We start from the raw sequence: 9938 nt of genomic DNA on the forward strand, positions 1-9938 counted from the left end.
ACTCTGGGGAGTTCATGCAAGACAGACCAAGAATTTACAGGAACTGGAGGCTTTTTGCCAAGAAGAATGGGCAGCTTTACCATCTGAGAAAATAAAGAGCCTCATCCACAACTACCACAAAAGACTTCAAGCTGTCATTGATGTTAAAGGGGGCAATACATGGTATTAAGAACTGGGTTATGTAAACTTTTGATCAGGGTCATTTGGGTAGTTTCTGTTGTCATTATGATTTAGAAAGAGTAAACACAGTTGTTTGACAATAAATGGTTTCACCCAACCACTAACCATGAGTGAAAGAAAAGTTTGTGAGGTATTCATATTCTCTGACAAATGGCCAGAAAATCACAAATTCTGCTAGGGTATGTAAACTTATGAGCACAACTGTATGCTGCCAGTATTTACCATACTGTAACTTACCTGTCCTGCCTGGTCCTCCTCCTCTGCAACATCCTCTGCTGACCTGCCAGCAGCCTACTATTGCCGGTGATGGGCTACTGCCTAATGCGCATATGTGACCGCAAAGTACAGCTTCCCAGCAGGGACTCGGCAAAGCCTGTAAGGGTTTGCTGAAGCTGGAAAAGCTTTTGCCAGGGGCACCATGGTACTCGGGCTCTAGGTTGATCATGGAAAGGTCGACAGGTTGGCCACCAATGGTCGACAGGCAGTAGGTCGAGATAAGCAAAAGATCAACTTGGTTAATAGGTTGACATGTAAAAGGTACAGGTTCAAATGATCGACAGCTTTTTGTTTTGTTTTTTTAGCATTTTCATCAACTTTTTCATACTTTACCATCCACGCGGACTTCCATTGGGTATAGTAACCTGTGCAGAGAGCAGCGGTACCAGAGTGAGTCACCTTGCCCAAAGCATGGCTAGCCATGCGAGGGGACGCCGTACACTAATTGGGGTTCAACATACTTTGACGGCAAAAAACACCAAAAAAACATTAAAATGTGTCAACCTTTTTTGTGTCGACCTTTTGTCGTGTCGATCTTTTCATGTATTGACCTTTTGACCTTGTTTGACCTAATGCATGTCGGCCTAATGACTAGACCTTTTCCATGTAGATCTGCTGATCCATACCCAGGCACTATACCCATATCTTCCAGCCGTCCAGATTTTGCAGGCCAGTCCCACTTTACGGACACTGTCCCACCCATTGGACACAGTGTCCCTCAGTAAGGGTAGTTGGTATGCCCCCTCTCACCCGCTACAGAGCAAGAAATGAATAGATGCCATGCGCCTGGTGTCTGTTCACTGGCGAGATGGGCTAGGGCAGGCATTCCCAACCTCAGTCCTCACGGCACACTAACAGTCCAGAATTTAGTGATATCTATGCTTGAGCACAGGTGTATTAATTAGTATCTCAGTTATTTTGATTTAACCATCTGTGCTGAAGCCTGGATTTCACTAAAACCTGCACTGTTCGTGTGCCTTGAGGACCAAGGTTGGGACCTGTCTTACAGGTCACATGTTATAAAGGACTTTGGGCCTAATTGAGACCTGATTGCTGTTGTGTGGAATCGCACAGCGGGCGATTATCGAACGACTGCACATGCGTACGAATTGTAATGCGCAGGTGTGAGGCCAAACTGCTAAAAAATCCTGCAATTTTTTTTATCGCTAGGCGAACGCAGGCTGATTGACAGGAAGTAGACATTTGGGGGGTGGTAGCTGCCCATTTTCTGGGAGTGTCAGGAAAAAATGCAGGCATTCCCAAGCGTTTTCAGGGCGGGTGTGTGACATCAGCTCTGGCCCGATTAGCCTGTTTCTTTCGCACTGTAGGAGTAGGTCCTGGGCTACGCACAGACTGGAAAAATCAATTGACGGTGAGCGAGTTGCAAACATTTTTGCAGCTGGCCGGTGTTTACAAAACTTTTTTGAAGGCATATGCAGACTCGCACTAGGCAGTTTTTCACTCTGTCTGGGTGGCGACTATCTGATCGCAAATTCTCAGAGGTGCGATCAGGTCTAAATTAGGCCCTTTATCCTAATGGGTGATTCAATCAGACTCTCAATTTCAGGTTGGAAGTCCAAATAAGTAATCTATTATCATACTTGGGGGGTAATTCCAAGTTGATCGCAGCAGGAATTTTGTTAGCAGTTGGGCAAAACCATGTGCACTGCAGGGGAGGCAGATTTAACATGTGCAGAGAGAGTTAGATTTGGGTGGGGTGTGTTCAATCTGCAATCTAATTTGCAGTGTAAAAATAAAGCAGCCAGTATTTACCCTGCACAGAAATAAAATAACCCACCCAAATCTAACTCTCTCTGCACATGTTAAATCTGCCTCCCCTGAAATGCACATGGTTTTGCCCAACTGCTAACAAAATTCCTGCTGCAATCAACTTGGAATTACCCCCTTGGTTTCTGGTACTTTAATACCTGAATAAATAATTCAAATGAAGCATGCTGCACCCGCATGATAGCATAAAGCATGGACAAGGGTAAGCATTGGACTTTTAATACAATCAAGCAGATATCTTTTTCTAGACCTGATTGCAGCAACTGCAGTCGCCACTTGCCTTGCCTGGAGAATAGTCTATAATAACAGTTTCTAATTACCGATTCCTTACTGCCATGAAGTTATCAAACACTTTCTTTGACAAGCCTTTCTCTCACATCAATGGCCTCTCACATACCAGAGCATTAAAATATGCAAAATTTAAATAAGTAACTCTGGGGACCCCTGTGGTGTAGATGAGAATGACTGTGGTACTATATATGGGAATGTCCATACAATAAAACACATGGAACCACATTCCACGAATGCCGGGACCCCTTGTGAATACTGTCACGAGGGGCCCACCAGCCAATCGGGGAGCGCCACGTCATAGTGGTGGGTGACCTCAATTAACTCTGCGGTCTACTGCAGACTGCAGAGTTCCCACCATAGACTATACTGGTGATTGCAATCCTCCATTATAGCCTATGCACTCCGCCTGATTGACAAGCCGGGAGCACATAGCCTATCAGGAGAGCGCTGTGCTGTGGTGCTCCCTGATTGGCTGTCAAGTTCCCCAGTGACAGGAGTCACGAGGGGTCCTGGCATTCGGGGAAAGGGGATCCATGTGTAAACATGGATCCATGGGCACAGCTACCATAGATGCAGGGAGTGCAGCTGCTATGGGGCCCAGAGCTGAGAGGGGCCCGCCTTCCCTGTGACAGTTACATGTGTTATGTACAAGTTTCACCACTGGGTGGTACATAGGGGCCCTTACAAACTTCATGAAGATCGGCATTGCAGGCAAGATTCTGGTCATAGTTTGCATAAAATATGTGTTCACTGTTCCATTCTGTAAGATCTCATTGTGTGTATTGGTAATCATGAGATAAGTGGTAGAACTATGTTCTGATGCTTTGCAAACCAGAAATAAGAGTGATTACATTACTCATCTTCTGATGATCTTGTTGCACCTCCCGGTAACTGGTTTTATAATTATATATCATAATGCTAGTTTTACTGGTTTCTAGTTGTGAATGATGCAATATTGACTTGGTCAAGATTAGAACTGCAGGTGATATCCATGAATTGTTTCCAGATTCCAGGGGCAATATTTACTAATATTCGTGTTTTGTCCGTTTTGAAGGGTGTTTGAACTCGAATGGTATCGGGTGCATTTTACTGCAACTTTTTGAATCCTGATACGATCATTCACTAAGCTGCCGAGTTTTGCACAATCGTTTTTTCCGATGTCGATGTGATTCGTAATATCAGGCAGTGTTTTACGGGAGTGATGAGTAAAACACTGCCTGAAAAAACACAAGGAATCCCGGACGGATCTGTGAGATCCTTGCAGGGCTTCATTGTGTACCTTAAAAAGTTGTTTAAAGTCTTTAAAAATCTGAAAAAAATTGCGTGGGGTCCCCCCTCCTAAGCACAACCAGCCTCGGGCTCTTTGAGCCGGTCCTGGTTGTAAAAATATGGGGGGGGAAATGACAGTGCTTCCCCCATATTTAATCAACCAGCACCGGGCTCTGCGCCTGGTCCTGGTTCCAAAAATACGGGGGACAAAAAGCGTAGGGGTCCCCCGTATTTCTGAAACCAGCACCGGGCTCCACTAGCTGGGGAGATAATGCCACATCCGGGGGACACTTTGATATCGGTCCCTGCGGCCGTGCCATTAAAACCCCAACTAGTCACCCCTGGCCGGGGTACCCTGGAGGAGTGGGGACCCCTTCAATCAAGGGGTCCCCCCCCTCCAGCCACCCAAGGGCCAGGGGTGAAGCCCGAGGCTGTCCCCCCCCATCCAAGGGCGGCGGATGGGGGGCTGATAGCCAAGTGTGAAATTGTGAATATTGTTTTTAGTAGCAGTACTACAAGTCCCAGCAAGCCTCCCCTGCAAGCTGGTACTTGGAGAACCACAAGTACCAGCATGCGGTGGAAAACCGGGCCCGCTGGTACCTGTAGTAGTACTACTACTAAAAAATACCCCAATAAAAACAGGACACACACACCGTGACAGTACAACTTTATTACATACATGCACACCAACATACACACATACTTACCTATGTTCCCACGAGGCTCGGTCCTCTTCTCCATGTAGAATCCTAGGGGTACCTGTTGAAAAAAATTATACTCACATAATCCAGTGAAGAATCCGGCCTTTGAATAATCCACGTACTTGGCACACAAAAAAAACGCAAACCCGACCACGCACTGAAAGGGGTCCCATGTTTACACATGGGACCCCTTTCCCCGACTGCCAGGACCCTCCCTGACTCCTGTCAAAGAGGGTCCCTTCAGCCAATCAGGGAGCGCCACGTCGTGGCACCCTCCTGATTGGCTGTGTACTCCTGTAGTGTCTGTCAGGCAGCACACACGGCAGTGATACAATGTAGCGCCTATGTGCTCCATTGTAGCCAATGGTGGGAACTTTGCGGTCAGCGGTGAGGTTACTTACGGTCAACCGCTGACCGCAAAGTTCCCACCACTGGCTACAATGGAGCGCATAGGCGCTACATTGTATCACTGCCGTGTGCTGCCTGACAGACACTACAGGAGCACACAGCCAATCAGGAGGGTGCCACGACGTGGTGCTCCCTGATTGGCTGAAGGGACCCTCTTTGACAGGAGTTGGGGGGTCCTGGCAGTCGGGGAAAGGGGTCCCATGTGTAAACATGGGACCCCTTTCAGTGCGTGGTCGGGTTTGTGTTTTTTTTTTTTTTTTACAAGTACGTGGATTATTCAAAGGCCGGATTCTTCACTGGATTATGTGAGTCTAATTTTTTTCAACAGGTACCCCTAGGATTCTACATGGAGAAGAGGACCGAGCCTCGTGGGAACATAGGTAAGTATGTGTGTATGTTGGTGTGCATGTATGTAATAAAGTTGTACTGTCACGGTGTGTGTGTCCTGTTTTTATTGGGGTATTTTTTTAGTAGTAGTACTACAGGTACCAGCGGGCCCGGTTTTCCACCGCATGCTGGTACTTGTGGTTCTCCAAGTACCAGCTTGCGGGGGAGGCTTGCTGGGACTTGTAGTACTGCTACTAAAAACAATATTCACAATTTCACACTTGGCTATCAGCCCCCCATCCGCCGCCCTTGGATGGGGGGGGACAGCCTCGGGCTTCACCCCTGGCCCTTGGGTGGCTGGAGGGGGGGACCCCTTGATTGAAGGGGTCCCCACTCCTCCAGGGTACCCCGGCCAGGGGTGACTAGTTGGGGTTTTAATGGCACGGCCGCAGGGACCGATATCAAAGTGTCCCCCGGCTGTGGCATTATCTCCCCAGCTAGTGGAGCCCGGTGCTGGTTTCAGAAATACGGGGGACCCCTACGCTTTTTGTCCCCCGTATTTTTGGAACCAGGACCAGGCGCAGGGCCCAGTGCTGGTTGATTAAATATGGGGGAACCCCTGTCATTTTTCCCCCCATATTTTTTCAACCAGGACCGGCTCAAAGAGCTCGAGGCTGGTTATGCTTAGGAGGGGGAACCCCACGCAATTTTTTTCCCCGTTTTTACACTAAACAGACCCTTTCCCATAGATTACCATGCACAGATCTCACTGATCCGTGCATGGTTATCCAAACTCGACTGGAAAAAGCAGGTCTATTTTATTGCTGGTTTTTTGACGAAACGAAAAAAAACAAACCCGAAATTGAGCACTCAGAAACTAACACCCAAATACGAATGAATAGTGAATGCCCGTATTCTATGAAATAACAGCCGCATTTGACCGATGGTCTATTCATTCGTATTTCTGAACGTTGTCATTCAAACCATTACGAATAGTCCAAACACTGCCGAGATTGGTGCTTAGTGAATTCCCGGATTGGGACTTAGAAAAGAAAACACAAATCGACCAAACTCGGATTTTTAGTAAATACTGGCCCAGGTCTTTGTGTCATTTAAGCCCACACAGACCAAAATCCCCTTATGACTGCAGCCTCCCTTCATGAAGTTGTTTCTTGGCTTCCTTTTTCTGTACTCTGAAACAACATGCTGTGCTGTACCTTCCAGTGTGGATTAGAGAAATTTGGTTTTCTCTGGCCCTTGTAGTTTTTGCTTCACTTATACTGCTTTCACACAGCAAATGCCAGGTCACACCCAGGATTTGTACACCCCTTTCAGACTGGCGGCCCCGACCTGGCTAATTGCAATGACGTCACCATGTCACGTGTGGAGGCTGCACTTGAAGATGACATAATATCCAAGTGCTGGCTCTTCCTATAGTGTGAACGGGTCGCAGGTCATATCAACCCGGCTTACCTGTTCTCACTGCACTGTGACCTGGGTTGAAGTCATGTCCAACCCTGGTCGCTTCCCAAGTTGAAAAACTGGGTCGCTAGGCCCAGGTAATTTCAACTGGCCCCTTTGAGACTGCACAATATCACATGCGTTCACGTGCAATAACCCGGGATATTGCTGGAGGTCTGAAAGGGGTATTAGTCGTGTCTGGAAAGAAAAACATTATGACTTCCTTCCTAATTTACAGTGGAGAGAAAAGAAAGGTATTACTACCTGCAGAGCTGTTGGATGTATTCTGATCCAGCTTAACTCTGACCAAACACTACCTTAGACCAGGCATGTCCAAACTGCGGCCCTCCAGCTGTTGTGAAACTACATATCCCAGCATGCCCTGACACAGTTTTGCTGTCAGAGAATGCTAAAGCTGTGTCAAGGCATGCTGGGATGTGTAGTTTCTCAACAGCTGGAGGGCCGCAGTTTGGACATGCTTGCCTTAGACGGTAGCCGACACGGATGCCTGCCACAGATACAGCAACAAGATTCTTCTTGATGTCACAGAGATACTCATGTATTCAGCTGACAATCTGAAGGAAGAGTATGAGCCTGTCACTACAATATAATTACTAGTCTGCACTCATTCTAGAGCTTCAATATTGTGTTTATTCCAGTGTGTCACTGTGCAGCATCTGTTTATCCATGTTCTTATGAAACCAGGTCAATCTTGTTGCTGCTCTCCAACAGACTAGGACACTGATGCAATTATATCCATCCACTACTGAGTTCAAACAATCTCCTCAGAATTGTTACTGAATACATGGTATAGTTGCAGCCAAGCATACCCTTCCCAATAGCTTTCTTCCATACTGCTGCTTCTCTTGTCTGTATGAAAACGTGAATGGAAACAGCCATTGCTGTGACTTATGATTAGGAGAATCTAGCAGTATGTGAGAGGTCAGGCCAGTGTCGGACTGGGGTATGAAGGGTCCACCGGTGAGGATTCAGTGGTAGTGGCCCATGCTTAAGGGATTCGTCCAGTTACCACGGGGTGAGACCAGCTCACACAGAGGCTCGAACAGCTATTGGACACCATGTAACTGACCCTATAATAGAGTAACAGTGTTTAATTTGAGTCAACTGTCTGGAACCTGACATTAGATGAAAGGGTGCAGTGGGGCCCACCGGAGATCCCCCTGTGCCTCTGTGGGCCAGTCCAGCCATGGGTCAGTCTACTATAATTTTAAAATGAATTAATATATGTCATCTGATATCTCCAGCTAACAAGTAGATGGACTTCAAACAACTTTAGCCAGCTTTAATACCTACCACATGGAAGCATAAAACTTAATATGCAACTGCAAATCATTTAATGGAAAGCGGTTTAAATACTGTCAGTCGGGATCCCGCCAGTCACAGTCCCGACGTCAGAATCCCGACAGGTGGTGAATTGCTGCCGCCAAAATACCAGTAACACAGGCTATTCTCCCTCTGTGGGTGTGCCAGCAGCGTGGTGAGTGCAGTGAGCCCGAAAGGGGCTTTCTAGCGCTCACCCCGCTGCTGGCATTGTGGCGGATGGGATCCCGCTGTCGGGATCATGACAGCCGGCATCCTGTCCGCCGAGGAATCATATGTATTCCATTTAATCAATTTGGGTATAGGATTTTTGACAAATAAAATTGTGTGGCTTTCCTGTTTTATCATGTAATAATGCTTTGTCTTTAATAATTATGTTGCATTAAATGCGGATATGCACTAAGGTTATATCTAATAGACAAAGTACAAACCAAGTGGCCAGAATAACATTCCTGATTTAACAAATCATACCTGGACATTGCCAAGCCTGGTTCTACCATTAGGCAGCTTTAGGCGGCTGCCTAGGGGCGCAGACTACTGGAGGGCATCACTGAATTCATCTAGAATTAAACTGAAGGATGTCTCTGTATGTGGCCTCCTTCTTTTACACTGAGCTGGCTGCTGCTGCGGGTCTAATCAGGTGTAGCCGCCGCTATCAGGTTGTACCACATAGTGTCTCAGTGCTTCCTCCGTACTGACACATGTAACATCACGTCATGTGAAGGCACATAGAAGGTGGCCCCACAGCCACTCCTCGTAGCCCTGATGCATCTTCTCCAGGCCCCAGACTACTTGTCTGCACCCAGCAGCGTTGCTGTAATTATGCTGCCTGTAAGACGAATCATGACAATTACGGGGGAAAACCCATGTGGGTTTCTGTGGGACCACAGACAGTACAGCATACTTGCAAACAGTGACAGTTGCTCTATCATTCTATCATTCCTGGAGATAATTATATGAGGTGCTAGAAAGGAGGAGGGGTCACAGACAAACCGCAGAAAGGGGGGTGCTTCTCCCCCCCCCCCCCCCCCCCGGTATCCCCCCAGCACACTAAAAAATTACCTGTAACCATACCTGAACCTATATGGTAATAGAATGTCAGGGAGTTGGTCACACGTGTTTGCAAAGACATGTTTAGCTGCTGAGCCACGCTAAAGCCTCTCTGATATCAGCAGTCCTAACACTACACAATAGCAGTTCCCACATAGGGCCATGTGATTTGTCTACAGTAAGGGCTCATGATAAAGGCTCATACTAAAACACATCCAGACAGAGAGCTAACTTACCCCCAGGATCTCCCATTAGCACTACAAGGAATAGCATGCCTTCCAAATACTTCTCTCATTCAATGCCTTTCTCACACATGTATAGAAACAGTGGCAGTTGCTCTATCATTCCTGGAGATAATTCTATCAGGTACTAGAATGGGGGAGGGGTCACAGACAAACAGCAGACAGAGAGGGGGGTGCTCCCCCCCCCCCCTGCTGGTATCCCCCGAGCACACTAAAAAATTACCTGTAACCATAGCTGAACCTATATGGTAATAGAATTTCAGAGAGTTGGTCACACATGTTTGCAAAGACATGTTTAGCTGCTGAGCCGTGCCAAGGCCTCTCCAATATCATCAGTCCTAACACTACACAATAGCAGGTATGGCTACAGGTAATTTTTTAGTGTGCTCGGGGGATACCGGGGGACGGGACGGGGGGAGTACATTACAGTGTAAACTGCACAGTAGAGAAGCCATAGCCAGTTCGCTACATGTTCATACTATTTTCCATAAGCATTTGGAGAGTTTTACAGCACTGCAGGGGTTAGAAAGGTGTTCACGTCTACTCTAGAAGCATACTATGCTATTTTACCAGATACTATAACATGTATTAGTATTCCCCTTAG

This window comes from Pseudophryne corroboree, chromosome 5 (assembly GCF_028390025.1).
Source record: "Pseudophryne corroboree isolate aPseCor3 chromosome 5, aPseCor3.hap2, whole genome shotgun sequence".
NCBI lineage: Eukaryota > Metazoa > Chordata > Amphibia > Anura > Myobatrachidae > Pseudophryne > Pseudophryne corroboree.